This window comes from Bombina bombina, chromosome 6 (assembly GCF_027579735.1).
Source record: "Bombina bombina isolate aBomBom1 chromosome 6, aBomBom1.pri, whole genome shotgun sequence".
NCBI lineage: Eukaryota > Metazoa > Chordata > Amphibia > Anura > Bombinatoridae > Bombina > Bombina bombina.
The window spans coordinates 337,636,277-337,652,418 of record NC_069504.1 but is presented as its reverse complement, the minus strand read 5'-3'; positions in this window follow the sequence as shown (position 1 = coordinate 337,652,418).

Sequence of the window (16,142 nt, the reverse complement as noted above, 5' to 3'; positions counted from 1 at the left end):
AGGCTTATAGAGTGGCAAATATAAAAACAGAATTTATGCTTACCTGATAAATTACTTTCTCCAACGGTGTGTCCGGTCCACGGCGTCATCCTTACTTGTGGGAATATCTCTTCCCCAACAGGAAATGGCAAAGAGTCCCAGCAAAGCTGTCCATATAGTCCCTCCTAGGCTCCGCCCACCCCAGTCATTCGACTGACGGACAGGAGGAAAAAAACAGGAGAAACCATAGGGTGCCATGGTGACTGTAGTTAGAGAAAATAATTCATCAAACCTGATTAAAAAACCAGGGCGGGCCGTGGACCGGACACACTGTTGGAGAAAGTAATTTATCAGGTAAGCATAAATTCTGTTTTCTCCAACATTGGTGTGTCCGGTCCACGGCGTCATCCTTACTTGTGGGAACCAATACCAAAGCTTTAGGACACGGATGAAGGGAGGGAGCAAATCAGGTTACCTAAACAGAAGGCACCACGGCTTGCAAAACCTTTCTCCCAAAAATAGCCTCTGAAGAAGCAAAAGTATCAAATTTGTAAAATTTGGCAAAAGTGTGCAGTGAAGTCCAAGTCGCTGCCTTACATATCTGATCAACAGAAGCCTCGTTCTTGAAGGCCCATGTGGAAGCCACAGCCCTAGTGGAGTGAGCTGTGATTCTTTCTGGAGGTTGCCGTCCGGCAGTCTCGTAAGCCAATCGGATGATGCTTTTAAGCCAAAAAGAAAGAGAGGTAGAAGTCGCTTTTTGACCTCTCCTTTTACCAGAATAGACGACAGAGAAGAAGTTTGTCTGAACTCTTTTATAGCTTCTAAATAGAATTTTAGAGCACGGACTACGTCTAAATTGTGTAACAAACGTTCCTTCTTTGAAACTGGATTCGGACACAAAGAAGGAACAACTATCTCCTGGTTAATATTTTTGTTAGAAACAACCTTTGGAAGAAAACCAGGCTTAGTACGCAAAACAACCTTATCTGCATGGAACACCAGATAGGGCGGAGAACACTGCAGAGCAGATAACTCAGAAACTCTTCTAGCAGAAGAAATAGCAACCAAAAACAAAACTTTCCAAGATAACAACTTAATATCTATGGAATGTAGAGGTTCAAACGGAACCCCTTGAAGAACTGAAAGAACTAGATTTAAACTCCAGGGAGGAGTCAAAGGTCTGTAAACAGGCTTGATCCTAACCAGAGCCTGAACAAATGCTTGAACATCTGGCACAGTTGCCAGTCGTTTGTGTAATAAGACAGATAAAGCAGGAATCTGTCCCTTTAGAGAACTCGCTGATAATCCTTTATCCAAACCCTCTTGTAGAAAGGAAAGGATCCTAGGAATTTTGATCTTATTCCATGAGAATCCCTTGGATTCACACCAGCAGATATATCTTTTCCATTTTATGGTAAATTTTTCTAGTTACCGGTTTTCTGGCTTGAAACTAGAGTATATCTATCACAGAATCTGAAAACCCACGCTTTGATAGAATCAAGCGTTCAATTTCCAAGCCGTCAGCTGGAGGGAAACTAGATTTGGATGTTCGAATGGACCTTGTACTAGAAGATCCTGTCTCAAAGGTAGTTTCCATGGTGGAGCTGATGACATATTCACCAGGTCTGCATACCAAGTCCTGCGTGGCCACGCAGGAGCTATCAAGATCACCGAGGCCCTCTCCTGCTTGATCCTGGCTACCAGCCTGGGAATGAGAGGAAACGGTGGAAACACATAGGCTAGGTTGAAGGTCCAAGGCGCTACTAGTGCATCCACTAGAGTCGCCTTGGGATCCCTGGATCTGGACCCGTAGCAAGGAACCTTGAAGTTCTAATGAGACGCCATCAGATCCATATCTGGAATGCCCCATAATTGAGTCAACTGGGCAAAGATCTCCGGGTGGAGTTCCCACTCCCCCGGATGGAATGTCTGACTACTCAGATAATCCGCCTCCCAGTTTTCCACACCTGGGATGTGGATCGCAGATAGGTGGCAGGAGTGATCCTCTGCCCATTTTATTATTTTGGTCACTTCTTTCAGTGCCAGGGAACTCCTTGTTCCCCCCTGATGATTGATATAAGCAACAGTCGTCATGTTGTCTGATTGGAATCTTATGAATCTGGCCTTTGCTAGTTGAGGCCAAGCCCTGAGAGCATTGAATATCGCTCTCAGTTCCAGAATGTTTATCAGGAGAAGAGACTCTTCCCGAGACCATAGTCCCTGAGCCTTCAGGGATTTCCAGACCGCGCCCCAGCCCACTAGACTGGCGTCGGTCGTGACGATGACCCACTCTGGTCTGCGAAAGCTCATTCCCTGGGACAGGTGGTCCAGGGTTAGCCACCAACAGAGTGAGTCTCTGGTCTTCTGATCTACTTGAATCACTGGAGACAAGTCTGTATAGTCCCCATTCCACTGTTTCAGCATGCACAGTTGTAATGGTCTTAGATGAATTCGCGCAAAAGGAACTATGTCCATTGCTGCAACCATCAATCCTACTACTTCCGTGCACTGAGCTACGGAAGGACGAGGAATAGAATGAAGAACTTGACAAGCGTTTAGAAGTTTTGACTTTCTGACTTCTGTCAGGAAAATCCTCATTTCTAAAGAATCTATTATTGTTCGCAAGAAGGGAACTCTTGTCGACGGAGACAGGGAACTTTTTTCTATGTTCACCTTCCATCCGTGAGATCTGAGAAAGGCCAGAACGATGTCTGTGTGAGCCTTTGCCTTTAAAAGAGACGACGCTTGTATTAGAATGTCGTCCAAGTACGGTACTACTGCAATGCCCCTTGGTCTTAGAACCGCTAGAAGGGATCCCAGTATCTTTGTGAAAATCCTTGGAGCAGTGGCTAACCCGAATGGGAGGGCCACAAACTGGTAATGTTTGTCCAGAAAGGCAAACCTTAGGAACTGATGATGTTCTTTGTGGATAGAAATATGTAGATATGCATCCTTTAGATCCACGGTAGTCATAAATTGACCTTCCTGGATGGTGGGTAGAATCGTTCGAATGGTTTCCATTTTGAACGATGGTACTCTGAGAAAGTTGTTTAGGATCTTTAAATCCAGAATTGGTCTGAAAGTTCCCTCTTTTTTGGGAACTACAAACAGATTTGAGTAAAATCCCATTCCTTGTTCCGCCGTTGGAACTGGGTGTATCACTCACATCTTTAACAGGTCTTCTACACAATGTAAGAATGCCTGTCTCTTTATTTGATTTGAGGATAAGTGAGACATGTGAAACCTTCCCCTTGGGGGTAGTTCCTTGAATTCTAGAAGATAACCCTGAGAAACTATTTCTAGTGTCCAGGGATCCTGAACATCTCTTGCCCAAGCCTGAGCAAAGAGAGAGAGTCTGCCCCCTACTAGATCCGGTCCCGGATCGGGGGCTACTCCTTCATGCTGTTTTGTTAGCAGCAGCAGGCTTCTTGGCCTGCTTACCCTTGTTCCAGCCTTGCATCGGTTTCCAGGCTGGTTTGGATTGAGAGGCATTACCCTCTTGTTTAGAGGATGCAGAATTAGAGGCCGGTCCGTTCCTGAAATTGCGAAAGGAACGAAAATTAGACTTATTCTTGGCTTTAAAAAGCCTATCTTGTGGGAGGGCATGGCCCTTTCCCCCAGTGATGTCTGAAATAATCTCTTTCAATTCTGGCCCAAAGAGAGTCTTACCCTTAAAGGGGATATTAAGTAATTTTGTCTTGGAAGATACATCCGCTGACCAAGACTTTAGCCAAAGCGCTCTGCGCGCCACAATTGCAAACCCTGAATTTTTCGCCGCTAATCTAGCTAGTTGCAAAGTGGCATCTAAAATAAAAGAATTAGCCAACTTGAGTGTGTGAACTCTGTCCATAACCTCCTCATACGGAGTCTCTCTACTGAGCGACTTTTCTAGTTCCTCGAACCAGAACCACACTGCTGTAGTGACAGGAACAATGCACAAAATGGGTTGCAGGAGGTAACCTTGCTGTACAAAAATCTTTTTAAGCAAACCCTCCAATTTTTTATCCATAGGATCTTTGAAAGCACAATTATCCTCGATAGGAATAGTAGTGCGCTTGTTTAAAGTAGAAACTGCCCCCTCGACCTTAGGGACTGTCTGCCATACGTCCTTTCTGGGGTCGACCATAGGAAATAATTTCTTAAATATAGGAGTGGGGACAAAAGGTATGCTAGGCTTCTCCCACTCCTTATTCACTATATCCGCCACCCGCTTGGGTATAGGAAAAGCGTCAGGGTGCACCGGAACCTCTAGGAACTTGTGCATCTTGCATAATTTTTCTGGAATGACCAGGTTGTCACAATCATCCAGAGTAGATAACACCTCCTTAAGCAGTGCGCGGAGATGCTCTAATTTAAATTTAAATGTCACAACATCAGGTTCTGCTTGTTGAGAAATTTACCTGAATCTGAAATTTCCCCATCCGACAAAACCTCCCTCATGACCCCTTCAGATTGGTGTGAGGGTATGACAGAGCAATTATCATCAGCGCCCTCCTGCTCTACAGTGTTTAAAACAGAGCAATCACGCTTTCTCTGATATGCAGGCATTTTGGATAAAATATTTGCTATGGAGTTATCCATTACTGCCGTTAATTGTTGCATAGTAATAAGCATTGGCGCGCTAGAAGTACTAGGGGCCTCCTGCGTGGGCAAAACTCGTGTAGACACAGAAGGAGATTATGTAGAACTATGTCTACTCCCCTCATCTGATGAATCCTCTTGGGCAACTTTACTATCTGTGGCAATACTGTCCTTACTTTGTTTGGACGCTATGGCACAATTATCACACAATTTTGAAGGGGGACACACATTGATCTTCAAACATATAGAACATAGCTTATCTGAAGGTGCAGACATGTTAAACAGGCTTAAACTTGTCAAAAAAGTACAAAACCCGTTTTAAAACAAAACCGTTACGGTCTCTTTAAATTTTAAACAGTGCACACTTTATTACTGAATATGTGAAAAAGTATGAAGGAATTGTTCAAAATTTACCAAATTTTCACCACAGTGTCTTAAAGCATTCAAAGTATTGCACACCAATTTTCAGAGCTTTAACCCTTAAAATAAAGAAACCGGAGCCGGTTACAGTTTTAACCCCTCTACAGTCCCAGCTACAGCCTTTGCTGCGACTTTACCAAACCCAGGGGGGAATACGATACCAGATGAAGCCTTCGAGGAACTTTTCCAACTACTTTCAGATCCTCACACATGCATCTGCATGTCTTGCTCTCAAAAGTAACTGCGCATTAATGGCGCGAAAATGAGGCTCAGCCTACAACTGGGAAGGCCCTTCCTGACTGGAAAGGTGTCTAACACAGTGCCTGACGTTAAAAAACGTTCCCCAAGCTTATAAGTGTGAATATATGTATAAAATGCCCAAATAAAGCAATCGATTTTGCCCATAAAAGTGTCTACCAGTTTTATAGCCCATATTAAGCCCTTTATTCTGTTTGAGACTAAGAAAATGGCTTACCGGTCCCCATGAGGGGAAATGACAGCCTTCCAGCATTACACAGTCTTGTTAGAAATATGGCTAGTCATACCTTAAGCAGAAAAGTCTGCTAACTGTTTCCCCCAACTGAAGTTACTTCATCTCAACAGTCCTATGTGGAAACAGCAAACTATTTTAGTTACTGTCTGCTAAAATCATCTTCCTCTCACAAACAGAACTCTTCATCTTTTTCTGTTTCAGAGTAAATAGTACATACCAGCACTATTTTAAAATAACAAACTCTTGATAGTAGAATTAAAAAACTACAACTAAACACCACATACTCTTAACCATCTCCGAGGAGATGTTGCCTGTGCAACGGCAAAGAGAATGACTGGGGTGGGCGGAGCCTAGGGACTATATGGACAGCTTTGCTGGGACTCTTTGCCATTTCCTGTTGGGGAAGAGATATTCCCACAAGTAAGGATGACGCCGTGGACCGGACACACCAATGTTGGAGAAATTAAAAATATATAGAGTAGTTTAGTATTGGAACTTCCATGCTGTTTAACATTGGATAGACATAATTAGATTATTTTGCTGAACATAACAGCAGAGGATCTTGAATAGGAGTATATTGAGAAATTAACAGGAGGAGGCAAAGGATAAGTCCCTGCAACATCCATGGAAATGCTTGTGACTAAATCCCAATAGGTGAAATATATTCTACTGCCAATACTCCAGATACATCCCTCCAACAATCACTGTGCTCTGAAGGGAAATGGGCCTCAACTTAGCCTGAGAACCCACTCCCACTGAAAAATCAAATGCACATCTTCATTCAACCTCTTCCAGGAGAGGCAATGAGAAGACTAAGTTGCCAGTGAGGTGGTAGGGGTTTTAGAGAGTTCCTGGGGTTTGGGAATCTTTGCCTTCTTCTATTGGTAGGGAAAAGTTATTCCCAGGAGTAATAAATAGTGAACTTGCACCACCTGTGTGAAGGAAAAAATGCACAACCCTACTAACAACTAGAGAGTTTTATTGCTCTGGTAATTTGTTCTGGTAATGAAAATGATCAGTAAACAAAAGATTTTGCTGCTACACAATAGTTGTCACATCTCTGCCCACAATCATGTTACTTACATATCACTGAGTAAGATACTGAATAAAACATAAATAGATCTTCCATTTGCACTATGCAGAAGCAAACCATGTTTATTAATTTAAAAATATGCTTAAAACAATAATTGTCTACACAGATACGCCATATGATTGATTGGCAACTGGACACTAAACACTTTTACATTCTGGAACTGGAGCAAACTGCCATAAAGGATTAGAAACTCTCCTTTCTTCATTTCGCTAAATTAAAAGATGTTCCCAGCCCCTATTAAATCACCTCTCTTATATAAGGACGTTCTGAAAGCTTTGCACTTGGCTCTCCGGCACTTCGATCAAACTTTTTGTTTTTTAAGGCTCACCTTGCTCCAGGGAAAACAAAATTTATGCTTACCTGATAAATTTCTTTCTTTTGCGATGTACCGAGTCCACGGATTCATCCTAACTTGTGGGATATTGTCCTTCCTGACAGGAAGTAGCAAAGAGAGCACCACAGCAGAGCTGTCTATATAGCTCCCCCCTTAACTCCACCCCCCAGCCATTTGACGAAGAACAAGGAAGAAAAGGAGAAACTATAAGGTGCAGAGGTGACTGAAGTTTACATTAAAAAAATAGTGTCTTGAATAGACAGGGCGGGCCGTGGACTCGGTACATCGCAAAAGAAAGAAATTTATCAGGTAAGCATAAATTTTGTTTTCTTTTGCAAGATGTACCGAGTCCACGGATTCATCCTAACTTGTGGGATACCAATACCAAAGCTTTAGGACACGGATGAAGGGAGGGACAAGACAGGAACCTAAACGGAAGGCACTACTGCTTGCAAAAACTTTCTGCCAAAAATAGCCTCCGAAGAAGCAAAAGTATCAAATTTGTAAAATTTGTAAAAGGTATGAAGCGAAGACCAAGTCGCAGCCTTACAAATCTGCTCAACAGAAGCATCATTTTTAAAAGCCCATGTGGAAGCCACCGCTCTAGTGGAGTGAGCTGTAATTCTTTCAGGAGGCTGCTGTCCAGCAGTTTCATAAGCCAAACGGATGATGCTTTTCAGCCAAAAGGAAAGAAGATGATTGGCGAAAATCTTTGGTTGCCTGCAAATAAAACTTCAAGGCACGAACCACGTCCAAGTTGTGTAACAGACGTTCCTTCTTAGAAGAAGGATTAGGACACAGAGAAGGAACAATAATTTCCTGATTGATATTCCTGTTAGAAACAACCTTAGGGAGGAACCCAGGTTTGGTACGCAAAACCACCTTATCAGCATGGAAAACAAGATAAGGCGAGTCGCATTGTAATGCAGATAGTTCAGAAACGCTTCGAGCTGAAGAGATAGCAACTAGAAACAGAACTTTCCAAGATAGACTCCATGGCAGAGCAACAGGTTTAAACACAGGCTTGATTCTAACTAAAGCCTGACAAAAAGCCTGAACGTCTGGGACATCAGCCAGACGCTTGTGCAATAGGATAGACAAAGCAGATATCTGTCCCTTTAGGGAACTAGCTGACGGCCCTTTTTCCAATCCTTCTTGGAGAAAGGACAAAATCCTAAGAATCCTGATCTTACTCCATAAGTAGCCTTTGGATTCACACCAAAAAAAGATATTTACGCCATATCTTATCATAGATTTTCCTGGTGACAGGCTTTCGAGCCTGAATCAAGGTATCTATGACCGCTTTGATAAAATCAAGCGTTCAATCTCCAAGCAGTCAATTGCAGAGAAAGTAGATTTGGATGCTTGAACGGACCTTGAATTAGAAGGTCCCGTCGCAGTGGCAGAGTCCATGGTGGTAGAGATGACATGTCCACCAGGTCTGCATACCAAGTCCTGCGTGGCCACGCAGGTGCTACCAAAATCACTCAAGCTCTCTCCTGTTTGATTCTGGCAATCAGACGCGGAAGGGGAGGGAAAGGTGGAAACACATAAGCCAGGTTGAACGACCAGGGTACTGCTAGAGCATCTATTAGTACTGCCTGAGCGTCCCTGGACCTGGATCCGTAACAAGGAAGTTTGGCGTTCTGACGAGACGCCATCAGATCCAATTCTGGTGTGCCCCATAGCTGAACCAGTTGAGCAAACACCTCCGGATGGCGCTCCCACTCCCCCGGATGAAAAGTCTGACGACTTAGAAAATCTGCCTCCCAGTTCTCTACCCCTGGGATATAGATCGTTGATAGATGGCAAGAGTGAGTCTCTGCCCATCGGATTATCCTGGAAACTTCTATCATCGCCAAGGAACTCCTTGTTCCCCCCTGATAATTGATATAAGCTACAGTCGTGATGTTGTCCGACTGAAACCTGATGAATCCGGCCGAAGCCAGCTGAGGCCACGCCTGAAGAGCATTGAATATCGCTCTTAATTCCAGAATATTTATTGGTAGGAGGGCCTCTTCCTGAGTCCACAAACCCTGTGCTTACAGGGAATTCCAGACTGCACCCCAGCCCAGAAGGCTGGCGTCCGTCATCACAATAACCCAAGCTGGCCTGCGGAAACACATTCCCCTGGACAGGTGATCCTGTGACAACCACCAAAGAAGAGAGTCTCTGGTCTCGTGATCCAGATTTATCCGAGGAGATAAATCTGCATAATCCCCATTCCACTGTTTGAGTATGCATAGTTGCAGTGGTCTGAGATGCAAGCGAGCAAACGGAACTATGTCCATTGCTGCTACCATAAGTCCGATTACCTCCATACACTTAGCCACTGGCGGCCGAGGAATGGAATGAAGAGCTCAGCAAGTGGTTAAAACCTTTGATTTCCTGACCACCATCAGAAATATATTCATGTCCACCGAATCTATCAGAGTTCCCAGGAATGGAACTCATGTGAGAGGAATAAGAGAACTCTTTTTCACGTTCATCTTCCACCCATGAGATCTTAGAAAGGCCAACACTAAGTCCGTGTGAGACTTGGCAAGTTGGAAAGTCGACGCTTGAATTAAGATGTCGTGTAGATAAGGCGCCACTGCTATGCCCCGCGGCCTTAAGACAGCCAGAAAGGACCCTAGCACCTTTGTGAAGATTCTTGGCGCCGTGGCCAACCCGAAGGGAAGAGCCACAAACTGGTAAAGCCTGTCCAGAAAGGCAAACCTGAGGAACTGGTGATCTTTGTGGATAGGAATGTGTAGATACGCATCCTTTAGATCCACGGTAGTCATATATTGACCCTCCTGGATTATTGGTAAAATAGTCCGAATGGTCTCCATCTTGAAGGATGGAACTCTTAGGAATTGGTTTAGGATCTTGAGATCTAGAATTGGTCTGAAGAGGGAAAAAAGAGGGAACCACAAACAAATTGGAGAAGAAACCTAGCCCCTGTTCTGCTTTCGGAACTGGGCAGATCACTCCCATGGTAAAAAGGTCTTCTACACAGCGTAAGAATGCCTCTCTTTTTGTCTGGTTGACAGACAATTGAGAAAGATGGAATCTCCCCCTTGGAGTAGAATCTTTGAAATCTAGGAGATACCCCTGGGTTACAAATTTTTTTTTATTTTGTTTGGTCCGTGTCTTATTTGACTTATCTTGAGGGAGGGCATGTATGTATGTATGTATGTATGTATTGGGTACTTGTAAAGCGCGGCTAATCACCCGTAAGGGTCTCAAGGCGTTGCTCAATTTATCAACTTTGAAAGGATGAAAGGCTAAGTGGACCTCGCCGGGGATCAAACCTCCAACCCTTGGGTTGCTACAGAGGTCAGCCACAGTGCCTTAGCATGCTGACCTATCTGTCTGGCTGACCCTCCAGTGATGTCTGAAATGATCTCTTTCAGTGCAGGCCCGAATAGGGTCTTACCTTTGAAAGGGATGGTCAAAAGCTTAGATTTAGTTTGACACATCAGCTGACCAGGACTTAAGCCATAACGCTCTTCGCGCTAAAATGGCAAAACCTGAATTCTTTGCCGCTAACTTAGCAAGATGAAAAGCGGCGTCTGTAAGAAAAGAATTAGCTAACTTAAGAGCCTTAATTCTGTCCAGAATATCATCTAGTGGGGTCTCCATCTGAAGAGCCTCTTCTAGAGCCTCAAACCAAAAGGCAGCTGCAGTGGTTAAAGGAACAATGCACGCTATAGGTTGAAGAACAAAAAATTTCTTTAGGAGACCCTCTAATTTTTTATCCATAGGATCAATGAAAGCACAACTGTCTTCAATAGGTATAGTTGTACGCTTATCCAGAGTAGAAATAGCTCCCTCCACCTTAGGGACCGTCTGCCATGAGTCCTTTATGGTGTCAGATATGGGAAACATTTTAGCTAACTGAATACCTGGTCTATCCCACTCCTTAGTAACAATGTCCGAAATCCTCTTAGGGACCGGAAAAACATCAGTGTAAACAGAAACCTCTAAATATTTGTCCATTTTACACAATTTCTCTGGAACTACAATAGGGTCACAACCATCCAGAGTCGCTAAAACCTCCCTGAGCAATAAACGGAGGTGCTCTAGCTTAAATTTAAATGCCGTCATATCTGAGTCTGTCTGAGGGAACAACTTTCCTGAATCAGAAATCTCTCCCTCAGATAGCAAATCCCCCATCCCTACTTCAGAACATTGTGAGGGAATATCGGATACGGCTACTAAAGCGTCAGAAGGCTCAGCATTTATTCTTAACCCAGAGCTACTGCGCTTCCCTTGCAACCCTGGCAGCTTAGATAAAACCTCTGTGAGGGTAGTATTCATAACTGAGGCCATATCTTGCAAGGTGAAAGAATTAGACGCACTAGAAGTATTTGTCGTCACTTGTGCGGGCGTTACTGGTTGTGACACTTGGGGAGAACTAGATGGCAAAACCTGATTACCTTCTGTCTGAGAATCATCTAATGCCAAACCTTTATAAGTCAAAAAATGCTGTTTGCAATTTATAGACATATCAGTACAATTGGGACATATTCTTAGAGGGGGTTCCACAATGGCTTCTAAACAAATTGAACAATGAGTTTCCTCAGTGTCAGACATGTTTAACAGGCTAGTAATGAAGCAAGCAAGCTTGGAAAACACTTTATTTAATGAAAAAAACACAATTTGCAAAAACTGTACTGTACCTTTAAGTGAAAAAAAGGCATATACAAACTGCAAAACAGGTTCAAATTGCTTCAAAAATTCCGAAATTTTAACAGTGTACCCACTAAGCTTTAGAAGGATTGCACCACAAGTAAAAAAGCAATAGACCCCAAATGAAAAAAACGGATTGATAATTGTCTAAAACCAGTTAAAAAAAACCCTAAAGCACCTTGCCACAGCTCTGCTGTGGCCCTACCTGCCCTTAGGAAACGATAATATGGGGTTTAAAGCTTCAATTAGTCCCTCAGAAGACTATCAGGACCTCAGGAGTTGCTTGCTGCTTGTTAATAGGTCCCACCCACCTCACACGATGTTGCTGGGGCCTACACAAAACTAATAAACCCTGCTTGAAAGCTATGTGGGTTATAAACAACCCCAAAGAACCCTCAAGCAAAAGTCCCATAAAACTGAAAACGTTACTCCCAGACACAAAAACGTTTGTCCCAAATTCACATAAACTGAGTGCCCACAAAAAATTAACCCTTTATGCAAGCTAGTAAAAACCTCTGATAACATTAGGATTACTGCTTCCCCTTCCCCTAATGGGGACACTGTCAGCCTGAGTTAACACAGTCTCTGCAGAAAATATGACTGAACATACCTCATTGCTGTATAGCAAGAAACCGTTCCTCACACTGAAGTTTTTCCTGTACTCCTCAGCTTCTGTGGGAACAGCAGTGGACCTTAGTTACAAATGCTAAGATCATCATCCTCCAGGCAGAAATCTTCATCTATGTCCTGCCTGAGAGTAAATAGTACAACACCGGTACCATTTAAAAATAACAAACACTTGATTGAAGATAAAATATAACAGTTTAACACCTCTTCTCTTTACCCTTCCTGCTTAGAGCCAGCAAAGAGAATGACTGGGGGGTGGAGTTAAGGAGGAGCTATATAGACAGCTCTGCTGTGGTGCTCTCTTTGCTACTTCCTGTCAGGAAGGACAATATCCCACAAGTTAGGATTGAATCCGTGGACTCGGTACATCTTGCAAAAGAAATATGTATTTTCCTGCCGGCATTGATACTTCTATGCTACTCATGCTACTCGCGGGATAAAATCTTTTACAGACCTACAAGCTCAATTTAACCTACAACATGTGCAATTTTTTTGCATATTTACTAATGAGGCACTACATCGCTGAGCTTATAAGAGAAGACTAACTATTTTGGGATCCTTATATTTTTGCACTTACCCAAGCCTCCTTTAAGTTAGGTAACTTTACAATCTCAGGCCTCTACAAAAGTCTGTTGCAGAAAGGGGCGAAAGTGACTCAACGGTTTGGGAAGATCGTGGGTGACAGACATAAGACATGATAACATACCCACTTTGTTTCAGGACAGCTTAAATATGGTGAGAAAAACAACACTTAAATAAATCTTAGGGAATCCCAGTTAAGGATGCTCCATAAAGACTACATCACACCCCGCAGGCTGACCAAATGGAAAACCAATATTAAAAATAAATGTAGTAAATGCCAACTGTTCAACTCTGACTTCCTACACTACTTCCACACATGTCCCCTTATTAAAAACTTATGGGACAGGGTACAGTACTGGATTAATAAAAAACATTTTCTCTACATTATACACTGGGAATAAATCAAATATGATTTCTGGACTGGAATGATCAGTTATCCACTACCAGACCACTCCTCACTACTGTCATCCTCCTAGCCAGAAAATGCATTCTTCAACTGGACTATTAGAAGTGCCCCCTCCATACCTCAATTAAAAAGTTAAGTGCTGAGACAGTTATTTATTGAACAACTAGATACTACAAATGGCAAATATACATTAAATTCCAAGTTAGAGATAGATTCTTTTACCCTTTGCGCAGACGGAGCTAATGTTATTAGCATCACTGAGAGGTGAATGGAGTTGCTTTTACTAAACGTAAAAGGGGAGTGGGGCTGGTTGGGAGGGGAAAGTTTTCTTTTCTCTCTTTCACTTAGGGAGGTGTTGTCTACACATTTATTGTGCGCAAATTACGCGTCATATTTCATTACTTCATTACTGTAACTCAATAACAAAATGGTTATCTAAAGTTGATGTCACTGTTGATGATGATTTGTTATTACTGTGGAATAGTCTGTTAATTGTTGAGTCTAATGTTTACAGTTTTATTATGTAAATTTAAATAATAAATAAAAAAAGGACCTGCCTTTTTCTAGGTTCTGGCAGGGTTGAACATTTGCTTTGTATGTTTAAGTTTAACCATTGATCAGACTTTTTGAGGAGGAAAAAAAGAACATTACAATACTGGGACAGGACACAAACACTTCCTTTTTCTTTCTAGGACATTGCAAGCATAAGCTCTCTTGGATGTTGAACATTTGACGGGCTTAATCTAGCGATTTGGTTATTGGAAGTTAGGCTGTTGAGCCTCTTTTAAATGTCATTAATGTTATCTTGTCTCAAACCATGCTATTACGTGGAAACTCTGATATCTTGTAAAATGCAATACTTATGCATATATTTATAATTTCCTTGCAGTAAATAAATCCAATAAAAATGAAAAAAAAAATGCTTAAAACATTAAAATGGGACAGGAAAGTCCAAATTAAACTTGCATGATTCAGAAAGTGCATGTTATTTTAGGACACATTTAAATTCACTCCTATTTTCAAATGTACTTTCTTCTCTTGGCATCCAGTGTTGAAAAAGAATATGTACATATCCTACAATAGTGTGAACTAGCTGATGATTGGTGTCTGCACTCATTTGTCTCTTGTGATTGGCTGACTAGATGTGTTTAGCTAGCTCTTAGTAGTGGATTGCTGCTACTTCAAAAGATAACAAGAGAATGAAGCAGATTTGCTAATAGAAGTACATTCGAAAGTTGTTTAAAATAGTTTGTTCTATCTGAATCCTGAAAGAAAAGAAAATGGGTTTCATGTCCCTTTAACTTGTAAACAATGCTTATAGGTACCACCATTCCTAGTATCCATCTAATACTGACAATAATAACCATCTTGGAAACAAAGAATTTCATATCAGGTTTTGTGGTACCAACAAACCTAGTCTATGGGTTAATATTTTATGTATTGTTATGAAATAATGAACTAGGCTTGCTTCTTCATATACAGATTGCCCTACACTCCCTAAAGAGGCCATTCTTCAGATTGCCCTACACTCCCTAGGGAGGCCATTCTTCAGATTGCCCTAAACTCTCTAGGGAGGCCATTCTTCAGATTGCCCTACACTCCCTAAAGAGGCCATTCTTCAGATTGCCCTACACTCCCTAAAGAGGCCATTCTTCAGATTGCCCTACACTCCCTAAAGAGGCCATTCTTCAGATTGCCCTACACTCCCTAAAGAGGCCATTCTTCAGATTGCCCTACACTCCCTAGGGAGGCCATTCTTCAGATGGCACTACACTCCCTAGGGAGGCCATTCTTCAGATTGCCCTACACTCCCAAGGGAGGCCATTCTTCAGATTGCCCTACACTCCCTAGGGAGGCCATTCTTCAGATTGCCCTACACTCCCTAGGGAGGCCATTCTTCAGATTGCCCTACACTCCCTAGGGTGGCCATTCATCTGATTGTCCTACACTCCCTAGGGTGGCCATTCATCTGATTGTCCTACACTCCCCTAGGGAGGCCATTCTTCAGATTGTCCTACACTCCCCTAGGGAGGCCATTCTTCAGATTGTCCTAAACTCCCCCTAGGGTGGCCATTCTTCAGATTGTCCTACACTCCCTAGGGAGGCCATTCTTCAGATTGTCCTACACTCCCCTAGGGAGGCCATTCTTCAGATTGTCCTACACTCCCCTAGGGAGGCCATTCTTCAGATTGTCCTACACTCCCCTAGGGAGGCCATTCTTCAGATTGTCCTACACTCCCCTAGGGAGGCCATTCTTCAGATTGTCCTACACTCCCCTAGGGAGGCCATTCTTCAGATTGTCCTACACTCCCTAGGGAGGCCATTCTTCAGATTGTCCTACACTCCCTAGAGAGGTCATTCTTCAGATTGTCCTACACTCCCTAGAGAAGTCATTCTTCAGATTGTCCTACATTCCCTAGAGAGGCCAACAATCAAATTCTGTAACCAGCAAATGCTGCAAATAAAATAAAGTGGTTTAGACAATCGGAAACATTTTGAAAATCTAGGTTGCTAATTTTGCTATCTGGCCTCTCTATGGAGCATGGGACAAAGCGCAATCTTGCACAAAAGCAAGTTTTTAGTTTAGTTTTTTTTTTTAACTGTCCTTTTAATAAATAATTCAATGTAAAAGAAAAAAAAAAAACTTAAAAAAACTTGACAACTTACATTAACTCTTTCGTGTCAGGTTAAATTTGTCTACATCGGAAACAAACTGAAATCTTGTGGGATTGTGCAATTGTGGGATTGGGTCAGGGGGCGAGCCTACAACGCTAGGCATGCCCACCATGACCTGATCCCATGCAGTAAGCGCAGTTGGCTTCAGGACAGCCAAACGGCTAGGACGTTCCATGCCGTCCTAAAGGCGCTAAAGCCAAGCGCAGTTAGGATGTCATGAAACGTCCTAACGTCTTTAAAAGTTTAATACCAGAGTCCCCAAACAAACATTAAA